The 17262-nt window shown below is 44.4% G+C and overlaps 1 protein-coding gene and 1 long non-coding RNA gene across 15 annotated transcripts in view; one reads left to right on the forward strand and one right to left on the reverse strand.

Moving 5' to 3' along the window:
- The window catches only part of NCALD (neurocalcin delta), a 454841-nt gene that overhangs the window by 37905 nt on the left and 399674 nt on the right, over positions 1-17262 (forward strand). The window lies entirely within an intron of this gene.
- On the reverse strand, positions 9914-16517 carry LOC146403758 (uncharacterized). The gene is made up of 2 exons (XR_014843543.1): positions 16456-16517; positions 9914-14493 (listed from the first exon to the last, which is right to left on the reverse strand). It is a non-coding gene; the product is annotated as an uncharacterized LOC146403758 (long non-coding RNA).

Raw genomic sequence — 17262 nt, forward strand, 5'->3', positions numbered from 1 at the left:
ACCTGAATAGTATCCATGAAGATGAGGGTTTGATCCCAGGCCTTGCTCAGTGGGTTAAGCATCTGGCATTGCCGTGAGCTGTGGTGTAGGTCGCAGACATGGCTCAGATCCTGTGTTGCTGCGGCTATAGCTCCGATTCGACCCATAGCCTGGGAACCTCCATGTGTCGCAGTGCAGCCCTAAAAAGACAAAACAAACAACCAACCAAAACCCCAGGATTTTATTTTCTTACAGTTCTGAAGGTTAGAAGCCTGAGGTCAAAGTGTTGGCAGGACCATGCTCCCTCTGAAGGCTCGGGCTGGGGGGGTGGGAGGGGGGAACCCTTCCTTGCCTCTTCCCAGCTTCTGCTTCTGTGGGGATCCTGGCATGCCTGGTTGGCCATCCTTTGCATTCTTGGCTTTTGGGCACATCACTCCAATCTGGGTCTCTGTCTTTATATGGTGTTCTCCTCTCTGTGTGTCTCTGTGCCCAGATTTCCATCTCCTGAGGACACCCGTCATTGAATCAGGGCCCTCGCTTCTTCAGTATGACCTGATTTTAACTTGATTACATCTGCAAAGACTCTATTTCCAAATAAGGTCACATTCACAGGTCCTGGGGTTAGGACTTTATATCTTCCTATCTTTTGATGTGTGTTTGTGTATGGGGAGGACACAGTTCAACCCACAAAACTTCTTGCTAATAAATCCTGTAAAGAAGAGCATCAGCCTATTAACAGGACACCGTGAAGTCAACCCCTCACTCGGAGTCATCGCACCTACTGGCTTTGAAGCTCCAATTCTGATGTTGACTCCAATGTGTGTTTTTTTTCCCCACGCTGCCAAGCGGTTAACTCAACTGTAATACTGTTTACCTGGAGATGTGACTCACCCCACAGGTTAAGGACTTAGTTCTACAAGAGTCCCCTCCCTCCAGGTGGCATGTTCAGGTTATCGCTTGTGTTTCTGACCAGCCAGCTCTAGAGCCGAGGTTTCCATGATCTCCTCCTCCTTGGGGTCAGTTAATTTGCTGGAGAGGCTCACAGAACACAGAGAAAGTTTTTACTTAACTTGATTCCTTTTTCCTCACTAGTTTATGTTGAAAGGGAATGACTCAGGCACAACTAGATGGAAGATCTGCGTAGGGCAAGGTACTCAGAGCTGCTATGCTTTCAGGATGCCACTCTCTGTGCATCTCCAAATGGTCACCAGCCCAGGGGCTCTCTGAACCCTATCCTTTTAGTTTAAAATTTTTTTTTTCTTTTTAGGGCCACACTCGTGGCATATGGGAGTTCCCAGGCTAGGGGTTGAATTGGAGCTGCAGCTGCCTACACCATAGCCACAGCAATTGAGCCTTGTCTGTGACCTATACCACAGCTCATGGCAACGCAGAATGTTTAACCCGCTGAGCAAGGCCAGGGATCGAACCCTCGTCCTCATGGATCCTAGTCGCATTCGTAATCCCTGAGCCACATATCCCTGAGCCACCAAATCTTTTTAGGTTTTTATGGAGGCTTCATCACATAGGAATGATTGAGTAAATCATTGGATATTGGTGATTAAACTCAATCTCCAGCCCATTTTCTCTCCCTGGAGATCTGGAGTGGAACTGAATGTTCCAACCCAGAAATCACAGGGTTGGTTCATCTAGTGAACAGCCCCATCCTTAGGTGGCCCAGGGGCTTTCCAACAGCCACCTCATTAACATAACAAAAGACGCCTCTTTGCCGGCATCACTTAGGAAATTCCAAGGGTTTTACCACCTCTGTGCAGGGGGGAACTAGGACGTAGCCCAAATATTTATCTCTTATTATAAATGACAATATCACAAGGTAGAATGGCTTCGTGAAAACAGTACAGGATATAGAGACAGATGTCGTCAAATCCAAGCCCCACCACTTGTTTGTGAGACGCCTTGGGTAAGTGACTCACATTTTCTGATGTAGACTTTCCTTATTTATAAAATGAGCATAATCTCTATCAGACTGAGCTGTTGCGAGGTTCACCTATGATGGCTCACACAAAGCACAGTGCATGGTGCCGCAGACTGAGTGTTCAGTTAATGGTCTCTCTCACTTCCTTTTTAAACCAAGTTGACTTGATGCAAGTGAATTTGCAGATGTATTTGAGCTCTTTGTGGAATCCAGAAGTATAGTTGACCCTTGAACAATGCTGAGGTTAGGGGTGTCAACCTTCCAAAAGTTATATAACTTAGAGTTGGCCCTCTCTAAAGGTGGTTCTTCCAGTTTTGAGGTGCTACAGCCACATGTGCAAGGAGTCACAGATCGTATAGTTCTGTAGTATTTGCTACTGAAAAAATTCACATATAAGTGGACCTGCGTAGTTCAAAGCCTACATATTGTTCAAGGGTCAACTGTAATAACTATATTGCTGATGTGGAGATGATTAGCCAATCTAAGCATCACTCTAGTTTTGTATTTTAAGTGACTCTTTCCGAGTGTGATTGATAATTTTGGAAATGCAGTAGGAAGTGCCTTTTCATCATGAAGATGTTGGCGGAATGTCCATCACTGGTAACTATACGGGTAATCAAATACATTGGCCTACCTAGAAACAGTTGCCTCAGAGACTGGGTTGCAGTTGATTAATATGATGAGGTTTGTGGCTCTGGGCCCATCTTTCATATCCCCAGGAATTTGTAAGGTGCTTAGGGGCAGAATTTATTTCTTTTTATTAACCATCACATTGGTTAAGAATTGTGTTTGGCTGCTGGGAACAAAGCTGACTTCAGTAACTCAGAAGCATAAGGATTTATTATTTTTTCTTATAAAAAATATCTGGAGGTAGTTGATCCAGAGAAAATGGTTACGTTAAATGTATTGGTAACCCAGAGCTGGCAGCATCTGGGTCCTTGGAACTCAGGACTCTTCTGGTTTTCTGTTCCATCTTTAGTGCACACTATTTTCTCAGCTTTTATGGCAGAAAGTATCTACAAGTTATATATTTGATAAGAGGTTGATATCCAAAATATACAAGGAACTCTCATAACTCAATAGCAAAAAACCAATTTAAAAATGGGCAATTGACCTGAATAGACAGTTTTTCAAAGATATATAATTGACCAATAAGTGCATGAAAAGATGCTCAACGTCACGAGGAAAAAAATCAAAAACACAATGAGAGAACACCTCCCACCTTTTAGAATGGCTCTCATCAAAAAGACAAAAGGTAGATAAGCATTGGTGAGGGTGTGGAGAAAAGGAAACTTTCATATACTGTTGATGGGAATATAAGTTGGTGCAGCCAGTATGGGAAACAGTATGGAGGTTCCTCAAAAAATTAAAATTAGAACTGTCCTATGGTACTGCAATCCTATTTCTGGGTATATATCCGAAGGGAATAAACATCACTATTTTGAGGATGTATCTGCACTCCCCTGTGTAGTGCAGCATTATTTACAGTAGCCAAGACATGAAAACAACCTAAAAGTCAGCAGATGAATAAAGAAAATGTCACACACACACACACACACACAAACACAAACACATACACAGGAATTATTGAGCCATAAAAAAGAAAATCCAAAATCCTACCATTTGTGACAACAGGGATATGCCTTGAGGGTATTATGCTAAGTGAAATAAATCAGAAAAAGGCAAATACTGTATGATCTCACATATTTAGAATCCAAGAAAACTAAACCCTTAGAAACCAAGAGTAGATTGTTTGTTGCTGGGAAGGGGGCAGGCACAGGATGGATAAATGTTGTCAAAGACTATAAACTTCCAGTTTTAAGATGAATATAAGTTCTGAGGATCTTATGTACAACATAGTGACTCTCGTTAACAATATTGTATACTTGAAAATTGCCAAGAGAGCAGATCGTAAAGGTTCTCATGATAACACCCTAAAAAGAGTAAACATATGAGGTGATGGATGGGTCACAGTATATATGAATATCAAATCATCACTTTGTATACCTTAAACTTACAGAGTGTTATATGTCTCAATAAAGCTGGAAGGAGAAAAAAAAAAGATAATCTTCTAGTCCAAGATGTCTCCTGGAGCTGGAGCCATCACATCCATCCTTAGGTAGAAAGGTGGAGGAAAGAAGGAAAAGGCAGATTCCTGTTGTGGCTCAGCAGGTTATGAACCCGACTACTGTCCATGAAGATGCCAGGGTTATCCCTGGCCTTGCTCAGTGGCTTAAGGATCTGGCATTGCCATGAGCTGCGGCATAGGCTGCAGATGTGGCTCCGTCCAGCATTGCTGTGGCTGTGGCTGACACCTGCAGCTCCGATCAACTCCTAGCTCAGGAACTTCCATATGCCACAAGAGGGCCATTAAAAAAAAAAAAAAAAAAAAAAAAAGCAAGTGGTCAAAGCTTTACCTTCTGTTTTGTTTTTTGAAATATTACTAACTACACTTATCTGTAAGGGAGGCTAGAGAAATGCAAATATTTTTAGTTGAGCACTTTCTTATCCAGTGATATGGATAAGAGAGAATTGATGTTGGCCTCTAGCAATCTCTGATTCTGATCCCTCAACTCGTTTGGTTACCCCTTCATGATGAAAATGCATTTCCTACTATCGAACCAAAATGATCCATCACAACAAAAAGAATCACTCAAAAAACTAAAGAGTAGTTCTTTCTAGAGCACCTAGGACAGTTCTTCAGCTCATTAAAGAATTAGTGAAGTTGTTCATTTATTCAACAGGTAGTAAGTTTGTGTGTTTCCTAAATGTCTGACAAGTTGTGAAGCCCGAGGATAGAGCAATGAGTCAATATAGGTGCCAACCCTTCTCTCTTAGTTAAAATTCAGTGCAGGAGTAGAGATAACATGAATCAGAGAGTCACATAAAGATGAGAAGAATTCCTACTGGGATGACAAAGAGTGCTGTGCCTTATGTATGAAAAGAAAAATCCTCTTGGTCATAGAGTTGGGGAAGGCTTCTGGCTACATAAATGAGCTGAAATTTGATGGATGAGTAGGAAATACCTACTTGCAGGGGATGTGTGGGTAAATAGCATTCCATGAATTCCAGACATTCTGGAAAAGGAGGAATAGTACAGGTGAAGGCCAGTGGTGAGAAGACTATGGGAAAAAGGTAGGTAGTGTGGCTGGAAGAAGCAAGAGGAAGCTTGTTAGAAGGGAGATGAGAGAGCTGGACAAGGAAGAGCCATGTGGGGATGTATTGGCCATGTTAAGGATTTCAGTCTTCCTCCCAAGAGCAATGGAAGCCATTGAGTTTTAAGGTAGGTGTAGGGGTTGGGGGCATGTGACATAATCATATTTGCTGTTTGAAAAGATTACTCTGACAGAGAATGGACTGGACTGGATTGAGTGGTGGCAGACAGCCCAGACAGGAGCCTGGGATAAGAGAAAATGGTGGCTTGATCCAGAAGGATGGCGGTACATCTCCCTCTGGATTGTAGAGAATACAATCCAGAATTGTAGGTTGGCAAGAAGTAGATGGATCCAGTAGTTCTTAGAGCCAGTTTGAGGGCTGATAATGATCCAGGGGTGTCTTTCTAAAATGCATGCTTCAGGTAGAAAGCATTAATATGCAAGAGAAAATGGTTACGTTAAATGTATTGGTAATAACAGAATTCTATTTTAGAGGTTTGTTTAAACTCAAAATAGGTTTCACTAGACATGAGTTGAGGTGAGATTTGGTCCTGGTTTGGTTTTGGTAAAATATTTGTGATTTCACATATTTTTCTAATCCTAAATTCTGGTATTTTGATAAAATGTTCATCAAAGACCTATAGGTTCATGTACACTGAGATGAGAGATGCTGAGGTGATGTTTCCTTGCCTTTATGACATTTGCGACTTTTTTCATATATCAGAATTTGAGACTTAATAAAGAATCGAGAGGTTTTGGGTTAAACATGGTGCCCAAATGCAATGTATATTGTTGACTCACCCTCATCCTTGGCATCACCAAATGTCAGAGAAAGGATTAAGCAGCATTAACCCATGGGGCCAAAGAGACTAGGGAAGAAGATGACTGGATGCAAAAGATGGTAACAGAATTTCAAGGTGTGGAAAGCAGATGGATAAATGATAACTGGTTTAGGTTTTAGTTTTTCTGCTCAAAGCCTATAGCCAACCATAAGCAAACTGATTTGTGCCACGAGACCCCAGACAGGCTCAGATATTAGTGACTAGATACTTCTGAGGGTGGACGATAGGAGGATTAGTTTAAAAAGGAGCCCCTCCCTCCGGTAGGGATCCTAGGCCAGGATCCTTCCTCTGCTCTGCACAGATCGGAGTTTACTGCCTAGAGAGCATGAACTGGGGAGCTCCCAGACTGTGGGACAAGCCAATAGCTCCTTGACAATTCTTGGAGACATTTTGTTGTTGTTGTCACAACTTGGCAGGAGCTAAGTACTGGCATCTTAGTGGGTAGATTCTGCTAAATGTTCCATCATACATAGGGCAGCGCCCACCACAAAGAACTATCTGGCCCCAAATGTCAGTTGTGTTGAACTTGACAAATTCTGAATTAAGTGCAGATCTAAGGTGAGACTCCCTGCCTCCCAGCCGACACAGACATGTGCATGCACAAGCGCTTCAGGAGATGGGCGAGTACTTCCATCAGGAAGATGACCAGCGAAGAAATACTGACATCTCTAAATCTTTCAACAGCATTCCCGTTCCCTGTCAGTCACCCACTGGAGTTCCACCCGCTCTCCAAGAACTTTCATTCATTTTTTGAGACTGTTTTAAAGATGAACAGGGAGGCGTAACTCACCAGATAGTTGAGGAGAGTCTCAGAAGGAAAAATGGAGAGAAAAATGAAGAGAAAAAAGGAATTTAGAAGGAAAAAAAAAAAAAAGAATGCAATAAGCAGAAGAAAACAAAAATAACTTGCATATAGTACTTCCAAAGAGATGAGATGCTATTGCACTAGGATAGTATGCTATTCACAAGAAAGGGATAATGAGAAAACCAAAGAAGTTATTGGAAAAATATGAAAGTGGAAATAAAAATGAAGTATTGGAAAGTATAGTTGATGAAAGCTTAGAAGGTAGAACAGAAAGACCAAGAGATATGCGGAAAACGTAGCCGTGGAGAAAAATCCAAAAGGTCAGCATCTAGCTGATAGGGATTCTAAAAGGAACATGGAAGGAAGGAAATCAGAAGAGAAAAAACACAAGAAAATTTCCCCAAGGGATTTGAGTTTTCAGAATCAAGGACCCGCTGGGTGCCCAGTACCAGAGAGGCATATCATTAGGAAATTTTATACCAGCAGTAATGGAAAATCTTACGAGCTATCAGAAGGAAAAAAAAATCAGTTATCAGAGTAGTGCTAGACTTTTTAACAGACACACTGGAAATTAGAAGATGATGGAGCCTTGCCCTCAGTTTTTTTTTTTTTTTTTTTGTCTTTTTAGGGCCGCACCCATGGCATAGGGAGGTTCCCAGCTAGGGGTCCAATCGAAGCTGTAGCCACTGGCCTACACCACAGCCTCAGCAATGTGGGATCCAAGCCGTGTCTGCAACCTATATCACAGATCACAGCAACGCCGGATCCTGAACCCACTGAGCAAGGCCAGGGATCGAACCTGCAGCCTCATGGATACTAGTCAGATTCATTTCCACTGAGCCACGATGGGGAACTCCGCCCTCAATATTTTGAGAGACAATTATCTCCACACGGAATTCCATATTTTGCAAAACTTCAGGCAAATTTAAGGGGAGAATAAAGACATTTTCAAAGTTACATGACTGAAGGAATTTACCTCCTATATACTTTATCTTAGGAATATGCTGGGGGATGGGCTCCATCCAAAAGGAATACACATTGAGAGAGAGAAGGGCCTGGACATGGCAGCATGGGACTCACACAGTAAGAGGAGATGGGAAGGATTGATTTTAGGTGTGCGTCAGGCCCACAGAGTTTGTGCAGATTGTAACAGGCGGATGGAACACTCCAAGAGAGATGGGATGACAAACTGCTCTCTTTTCCTCTTAGTCTGCTTTTATTTTTTTATTATTTTTTATTTTATTATTATTTATTTTGCTTTTTGGGGCTGCACCTGCCATATACGGAGGTTCCCAGGCTAGGGGTCGAATCAGAGCTGTTGCTGCTGGCCTTTGCCACAGCCACAGCCACGCCAGATCCGAGCCGTGTCTGCGACCTACACCACAGCTCACGGCCACCCGGGATCCTTAGCCCACTGAGCGAAGCCAGGGATTGAACCTGCATCCTCATGGATTATAGTCGGGGTCATTAACCGCTGAGCCATGAAGGGAACTCCTGATCTGCTTTTAAAATAATATGGAGTTTCCATTGACTAGTATCCATGAGGATGCGGGTTCAATCCCTGGTCTCACTCAGTGGGTTAAGGATCCCATGTTGCTGTGAGCTGTGGTGTAGGTTGCAGATGAGGCTTGGATCTGGGCATTGCTGTGCCTGTGGTGTAGGCTGGCAGCTACAGCTCCAATTTGACCCCTAGCCTGGGAACTTCCATATGCCACAAGTATGGCCCTAAAAAGCAAAAACAAACAAACAAACAAAAAAAGAAGTTAAATAAAGATAAAAAGAATGAAGGAATATTTTAGCCTTAAGTTGGGTCACCTGGTTGGACTCTAAGCTGCTGCACAGGAAAGGGTCACCGTCCTCACCCAGAGAGGCACTGCACCTTTCTTTTATGCTCATGACTGCAGCCATCACACTGTGACTGGTCATGGGAAGGCTTCTAAACGGTTCCAGAATGGTTTGTTTATTGCCAAAAATCAGCCCAAATCATGCTGAGTCAATTTGAAATACTGGTCTGCTACTCATGGGTTATTTCAATTAAAGCAAAGTGTCTTCCTGGCTTGGTGTGTAGATGTAATTAGACAACCCAGTGTTAAAGTCGTGGGGCTGGTTGAGTCATTTTAGGGTTGAGTCAGACTTCATGAACTCATCGGTGGGGGAGACACTCAGGTGGCGTTTCTCTTTTATGAGTGTTGCCTTCTGCAGGTATTCTTTTGGTTCCTTATTTGCCAAAAGAGTCATTGTTCATAAACACAAGCAGTGAAATGCAGTGGCTTTTCTTTAGCCCTTTTGGCAGGAGGGAAGGAGATATTCACATCTGAGTAGTAATTCTCAGGTTTTTTTTTTTTAACAAGCTCTCTGTTGCATTCTTCTCCCAGGGACTGGAGAATGATTTGAATCGGAGCCATAGTAGGAACGGCCTCCATCAGGAATTGAGAGGCAGGCCAAATGCTCTCAGGAATTTGCAGCTCCATTACAGATTCACCCTGCTGGGAGGCAGTGCTCACTTTCTTATTGCCAGGAAGTCTTCTTCAGGCTTCTGGTCAACCATATGTTGTCTCCAAGTCTCCTATCTCTCTCTTTTTTTTAAAAGCTGGCGATTTCTTTCCTGATGTCTCCAGCCTAAAGAAAAAAAATGATCCCTGCAGGGAGTGAGGAAATCATTACGTTCAAATACTACACAAAACATTGGGATGAGTGTTCTCTGTGGGGGCACTTCTGGAGGTTGTGTAGTCAGGTCCTTTGCAAAGGAGGAGGGGAGGGCTATGGATGCCCCTTATGTATCTTGGAGAGGGATTTGGGGAGAAGCTGCAATTTGAAGAGGGCTTTTAATTTGTAGCAATTGCTAGTAGGGACAGAGAGCTCATGTGTTGGTCATATCTCCAAAGAGAGCTTTACTTCTCAAATAATTGCTCACCTAAAGGGCTATTATTTGAAAACAATAACCACCAAGAGAAGGTGTCTTAGGACAAATGATTACAAGTAATCACAGATAATTTATCTTATACACACCATCATCATCCTTGTCATTCTCATCATCTTCATGCTTTCAAAGCATTTGATGATTCATTGGCAGTATTTTGTGATGACATCATGTTAGTGGTGATAAGAAAGTTTTTGGGAGTTCCCGTCGTGGCGCTGGAAACAAATCCAACTAGGAACCATGAGGTTGCAGGTTCAATCACTGGCCTTGCTCAATGGGTTAAGGATCCAGCGTTGCCTTGAGCTGTGGTGTAGATTGCAGACTGCAGCTCGGATCTGGCGTTGCTGTGACTTTGGCGTAGACCAGCAGCAACACTCCAATTAGACCCTTAGCCTGGGAACCTCCACATGCTGTGGGTGTGGCCCTAAAAAAAAAACACCAAAAAAAAAAAAAAGAATGTTCTTGGAGGCAACTAATGTTGGATTAATTAGAGCATTCTGAACTGCTGATGTTGCAGGAGTTGAAGCTTTTATAGCTGGGGATTGTGAAGTGGCCCTCTTATGCTGTGATGCCTTTTTATTCCCTTACCCTTAGAGGTAAAAAGCCAGCAGCCAGCTTGGCCAGGGCAGCATTAGTGATATTCTCAAAGAGCAGGAGGGGGTGTTGGGTTATGAAGTTGCAATTAGGAAGGCAATTTAAATACAACACTTACTCAGTGACCACTAGCCACTACTAGATCTCATTCCCACCCACAGACCAAATTGGTGCCTCCAGGATTGGTCCAGCAGCTGGTCGTTTCCATTAGACTTGGTGCTGGCGAAAGCCCCGGCCATGCCCCGCTGAGTGTTTCTCCAGTGCTTTGAAAATGACTTACAGGTGATCATTTAAATTTTCTAAGTTGTTCGGTTTACTAAACGATTTCTGTGTCTGTTAGCTGGGGCTGCTATTACAAAGTGCCATAGGCTGAGTGACTTAAGCAACAGATATTTACTTCTCATAATCTTGGAGGCTGAGAAGTCCAAGATCAAAGTGCTGGCAGATTCCGTATCTGGGGAAGGCCCCTTCTGGCTTGCAGTCGGCTGTCATCTTGCTGTGTGCCCATGTGGCCTTTTCTCTGTGGATGCCTAGTGCATGCACATGGAGAGAGAAGTCTCTCCCTTGCTCTTCTAATAGGGCCTTAAATTCCATCATAGGGGGTTCCACCCTCAAGACCTGGTCTAAATCTAGTTACCTCCCAAAGGCCCTGCCTCCGAAGTAGCATCACATGGAGGGTTAGGGCTTCAACATACGCATTTTGGGGAGTCATAGCAGTCAGCCCATAACAGTGTTCTAGCTGTTTTTCTTCTAATAATGAAAAGGGAAGCATCTTCAAATATCAGCATGATCTGGCTTAAAGTATGAGCACAGAACTTTCGTTGGCTGGCTGACTGAACCAGTGGGGGAAAGCAGAGAAAAGGAGTGTGGATTTGGAAGAGGAGAGAGTGTGCCTGTGCAGAAAACCAATGGGCTTTTACCTTCCCATTATCTGCAAGCTCCTCAACATTACATCAATAATAGGCATAAATGGCCTAAGCTACTATTCAGCCCAGGGGCTGTTTGTGCCACCAGATAGTCCTCTTTTCACCAGTGTGCTACCAACAATATTAAAGAGCAGTTTTCTGTTTGAAAGGGGCTTTGCTGGGACAGTGAAAACCAAATGACTCATTAGAGATTTAACCTTGAAAATAATGTGCTAATGCATTTGAATTCTAAGCAGACCTGGTTTAGGCCGACTCTATTGTATTTGTGTGATTCATTGACATGGTTGTAAACAATACGTTTTCTCACATTATTAAATCAATGTTTTGAATTCCCGGGTGACTCAGCAGGTGAAGGATCCTGTGTTGTCACTGCTGTAGCTTGGGTTGCTGCCATGGTGCAGGTTCAATCCCTGGCCTGGGAACTTTTGCATGCCATGGGCATGGTGAAAAACAAACAAACAACCCCCCAAGCCCCCACATTTTGTTCTACCTTTTTTTTTTTTTTGACAATAAGGGATGAACCACCAAGAGAAGGGTCATAAAAGAGCTTTTTTATTGCTTGTGTTCTTAAGAGAGCAGTTCTCAAACTTGGGGATTCTGCATAGGATGCAGATACCAGCCCCCCCCCGATTCCAATAGTTAGATTTAGAACACAAGGAGAGGGGCCCCCCCGAACCTGAATATTTAACATATACCACAGGCAATTGTGATGCAGGTAGTCTGAACATCCAAACATCTCTAACATTAAATCTTGTCCTGCATCTCAAACCTTTAAACATTTGCATGCTCTGAGAAGCTTTGCCTTACTGCCTAGTGAGTGGGCTGAAGATTAATCTCAGCCAGCGTCCCTCATGCCCCACCCCCACCCAGTACTTAATTTGAGAACCATCCATTAGTCTGATGATCACCAGTGCATCTCCTTGTGATTCTGTGGGAGCTTCATGCCCTTCATGCCCACCGTGATGAATGGTCACAGACTGTCTGTGTCCCCCCCAGGCTTGCTGGAGGCCATGATTTTATTTGAGAGCTCCCTTCCAAGTAAAATGAAACACCTAAGACATTCTCTATGATTAGTGGGAACACCTGCTAAATTCCCCGCCCTGTTGAACCCCTGACAAGAAAACTCAAATGCGTTTGGGTTGCGGTGACCTGAAGTTCCATGACCAGCTCCGACAGGAACAGAACAATGATATACTCTGAACCCAACCCTTAAAAATCCTCAGGGAAGTATTTGGCCCACCTCCCCCTGAGTTTGTGCTCTCTGAATGATTGCTGTTTGACATGGCAGATTGTTTTTGGAGAATTCTGTGGGCTGATCTGGAAATGAATGCTTATAGGAAGCTGTCAAGATGAACCTGGTATTAGGCTATAAAGGTCGGTTGGGGGTCGTTTAAATAAAGGTATTTGCCTGGGATTGTTCAGAATAATGGAACTCTTAAGTGAGAAGTCAAAATAGCAAACAATGCTGGCTGCCGAAGCACACCGTGCCATTAACCTTTCATGTGAAGTCACTGGAAAAGAGATGAATTATGTTTCCTGGGTGGATTTTTTTTTTTTTTTAAAGGAAGGTGGGTGGCAGCAGGGATCTATTTTTATGAAAAAGGTTTGAGAAGTGCAATGAAAGGGCTATGTATTTGCAATCAGGTCTTTCCTGTTATTTGACAAGGCATGAATTATTGGAGGCAGACGACATCGTGGTCCTGCCTCCTTGCTGTGGCACTTTGCTGGATGTGCTTTATAATATTTGGGCAAGTTTGCCATGATCCTTGTGTCTTAATTTCTCACTTCCTTAAGTTTGATTTAACGCTTCGTGGCATGATGGGATCTCCTTAATTGTTGGCAGATTGCTTTGTATGTTCAGATGTGCAAAGGGAGAGTAATCCAATTTATTAATTATGCATTGCAGTTAATATTCATTTAAAGCTGTCAAGGGATTAGCCCTAGGAGGTGCGTGAGAAAAGGACTGTTAAAACGGCAGCACTTGTTGCTTTAGATAGGGCTCTTTGCTGTGACGCCCATGATCTTTTAAAGAAATGCACAATTTTAACTTTAAAACCTTATTTAATGCGAATGGCATTCCAGTTAGCAGAATTATGGGTCCCCCTGTTTTTTTTTGGAAAGTAAAGGCTATCGTGCTGTGATTGTATTCAAAGAGTGGGTTCCATGTCCTGGGTATAGAGCTCATGTTTCATGAGAGGAAGTGTTAATCCTTCCTATCGTCAAATTCTAACTTTGCCAGGGACTAGCGGGCTGTCCCGAGAAAGACACGTGCATTTCTGGGTCTCAGTTTCTTTCCCTGTAAAATGGAGAAATACTGTGGTTGTGCAGAGTATCCTTCTTGTCCAGCTCATGTCATGAGGAGGATTTAGCTGTGTGAGGGTTACAAACAGGCAGCTGGCAGCTTTGTAGTCTCTGCTCTGATCGGGTATTTGGTGCTGTTTGTGTGCATGAAACAGATGCCCGCAGAGGCTAGTTGCAGGAAAGGATAGAACAGATGAATTCCTAGACAGAGATTCTGGAAGCAGCCAGGTACATGGCAGCTGCAGCAGGAAGATGACTAGACACTGAAGCTGGGATCTCTAGCCCTGAAGGCTTGTCTGGCTTCTTTCACCTTTGCCTCTGTCTTCTGTCAAACAGCTTCCTCTGCTAGGTTCAGTCTCACTCCCAACCTCGAGGGTTTTATGACTTCTGAGGTCAAACTCACTACTGACTGTCTATGGATTCTAAGATCTGTGCAGTCCTTTAACAAGTGTTGATGAGTAGCTACTGCGCTCCAGTCCCCCCTTTTTTTAAAGTCCTGCCCTCTAGAGGAAGGGTCTGACAAGAATCAGATAAACAAGCAAACAAATGTGTGAACAAAATACTTGCAGATATAGATGAGTGAACAAAAATATAAAGTAAGATGATGAGATAGAGATGGGGAATATTGTGCCACTTTAAAGGCAAGGGGAAAGTAGGATTTGAAGAGACATCAGTGATGAGCAGAGCCATCAATGTGGAAATCTAGGAAAGGCAGTTCCAGGCAAAGGGATCAGCATGTGTGAAGGCCCTGAGTCAGGAATGAAAGCGATCGATTGAAGGAAGAGCTAGAAGGCATAGTGACAGGAGTATAAATGAATGAGGGGGCAAATGCTGGGATGTGAGGTCTGCAACGTGACAACAGGGCAATTTACAGAGGGTCTTATAGTATAGTTAGGAGTTTGCACTTTTTCTTTTTTTTTTCTTTTTTCTCTTTCTTTCTTTTTCTTTCTCTCCCACTCTCTCTCTTTCTCTCTTTCCTTCCTTCCTTCCTCCCTTCCTCTCTCTCTCTCTCTTTCTTTCTTTTGCTTTTTAGGGCTGCTCCTTCAGCATATGGAGGTTCCCAGGCTAGAGGTTGAATTGGAGCTGTGGCTCTGACTGTGGCCTATACCACAGCTCACTACAGTGCCAGATCCTGAACCCACTGAGCAAGGCCAGGGATCAAACCCACATTCTCAAGGATACTGGTCAGTTTCCTTACTGATGACCCACAATAGGAACTCTGAGTTTGGACTTTTTCTAAGTGAAAAGGAAAGCCACTGGAAGGATCTTAAGTTGGAGAGTTACGTGATCTAATTCATCTTGCAAAAAGATCACTCTGGTGGCTCTGGGAAAATAGAATGTAAAGGGGCCAGAGCAAGACACAAGGAGAAGAGGTAGGAGAATATTGCAGTCTTCCTTGAGAGTGATGGTGGTGGGTAGGGGACCAGGTTGGGGGCGGAGGAGCTGGTGAGAAGGGGCCATTGAAGGGTACTGCAGAATGTGCAGGTGAGTTGGATGTACAGTGTTGAGAAAGAGATAAATCAAAGTTGACGACTAAGTTTTTTTTTTCCAGAGGAGGGAGCCTCAGTGGAGTGAGTGGACATTGGCGCACGTGGCAAGACTGGGAAAGGAATGGGACTTAGGGGAGAAATGAAATGTATGTTTTGGACGTGTTGGCTTGCTTGCCTACCAGACATCCAGATTGGAGATGTCGAGCAGCTACTTGGATTGTTAAATCTGAAGCTGGGGAGAGCTCAGGAATTGGGGAGCTAATTCTAACCAGGGCTCTAGCGAGGATCCCCGGGAGACACTGTGTTTTTAGGGCAGAGAAGGAGATCCAGGACTAATCCCAAAACGTCCAGAGGTGGGGAAGAGGAGGGCGCCAACAAAGAAGACTGAAAAGGAAGTCAGATTCCAGAAGCAGTGAATTCAATTGAAAACTCATCCACCAAGGCGCAGGTCCCCTTTGGAGATTGCCGGTACCCCTGGCCCAGTCAGCAGTGGCCGAGGTGAATGGGGTATGGGGCCTGCTGAGGTTCACTGAGTTCTGTGGGCAGGATCAGATTTCTTCCAAAGGAGGAAGGACAGGTTGGAGCTTCTAACATCTGCCTAAAATATAATTGAAATTTTGTTGACAAACTCTTAAGGATATTACTCCCCCCACCCTCCCATCACAGCTTGGGTGTAATTTATCTCACTTTTCCAGACGACTCACCAGTTCTCTCTTATCCTTTACTTTCCAAAGGATCCTAGAGGCTCTTGGTACCACCAGTCTCCAGATTTCTTCTTACCTTTTTGTCTTCTTTCCTTTCTTAGTCCAGCCTTAGCATTCCCTTCTGCGTCCACATCCATGGACACAACCCAGTGTCCACGGCCCCAGGCATCTGGTACCTGGGGAGGAGCCATAGGATGGGGCTGCCATCCTATGTCAGCACTTCTCCAGGCAGAGGTGAAATGAGCCTTCAGCCTCATACAGGTTCTGTCCGAATCAGTCTCTCCCCCCAATAGCACTAAGGCCTTCCAAGCTCCCCCCAGAAGAGAGATGGGGGAGGAAGAGAAAGCATGACTTAAGCTGGGGGATGCTGTGAGCCGATGTTGATTAAGAGGCTGGACTTGATTTTAGAGCGGTCCCCTAAGGGAAGGGGGTGTTTGGGGGAGCTGGCTTAGCATGACAGCCTTCCCTTCCCCGAATCCTCCGTCCTGGCCAGCAGGTTGCTGTGCAGACATTGAGTCGTGCATGGACCACAGGCACAGCGGGGTGGAAAGTGTGTGTGATTGTGCACATCCACTGTCACCATTAAGAAAACAGCTTACAGGAGTTCCCGTCGTGGCGCAGTGGTTAACGAATCCGACTAGGAACCATGAGGCTGCGGGTTCGGTCCCTGCCCTTGCTCAGTGGGTTGACATCCGGAGTTGCCGTGAGCTGTGGTGTAGGTTGCAGAAGCGGCTCGGATCCCGCGTTGCTGTGGCTCTGGTGTAGGCCGGTGGCTACAGCTCCGATTGGACCCCTAGCCTGGAAACCTCCATATGCAGCGGGAGCAGCCCAAGAAATAGCTAAAAAGACAAAAAAAAAAAAAAAAAAAGAGACAACAGCTTACAGCGTGTGTCCTTGAAAAAGGAAGGCAAACCATCCATTGTTTCGCGTTACAGTTACCTGTGCAGCAGCATGTGCGGGCTGTGCGTAGAGATACAGTCAGAGATACTCATTCCATCCAGAACCTCTTCGATGAATTCAGGTATTACCTGTGTTAATTCTGCAAATCTCTGTGCTGTGCGAGGAGGTGTTCTTCTTGGCAAGTCATTTTGAGCTTCTATGCCTACCTATCAACTGTAATAGTGGAGTTGACCTTTCTCATGGTTGAGTTTAATGCCATTGCTGTGTGGCAAAGGCTGCATGGCTGCGAAAATCTTATTCATTTTCTCTGCTTTTACCCGCTTTGGTCTCATTTTTAGTGAGGCGTTCTGTGAGAATCAGCAAAGCCATGATCTGGAAGGCAGGGGGTTCTGCACCTTCCTGGGTGACCCTGATTTCCCTCATCTGCAGACCGCTGGGATCAGCCCAGCGGGGTTCCTAACCATGACCCACCGGTGTTCTCTTAGCAGAATGTGGTAGAAAGATTATGACTTTTCAGAAGTTGAGAAGGAGGAGCTCCCATCATGGCTCAGTGGAAACGAATCCAACTCGTATCCATGAGGATGTGGGTTTGATCCCTGGCCTCGCTCAGTGGGTTAAGGATCTGGTGTTGCTGTGCCCTGTGGTGTAGGTTGCAGACGTGGCTCAGATCCTGCATTGCTGTGGCTGTGGTGTAGGCCAGTGGCTACAGCTCC

Source organism: Sus scrofa, chromosome 4, assembly GCF_054392235.1.
Source record: "Sus scrofa isolate SSC_HxYL_T2T_F1_AM1 chromosome 4, Sscrofa_HxYL_maternal_Yorkshire_Landrace_v2.0, whole genome shotgun sequence".
Lineage (NCBI taxonomy): Eukaryota > Metazoa > Chordata > Mammalia > Artiodactyla > Suidae > Sus > Sus scrofa.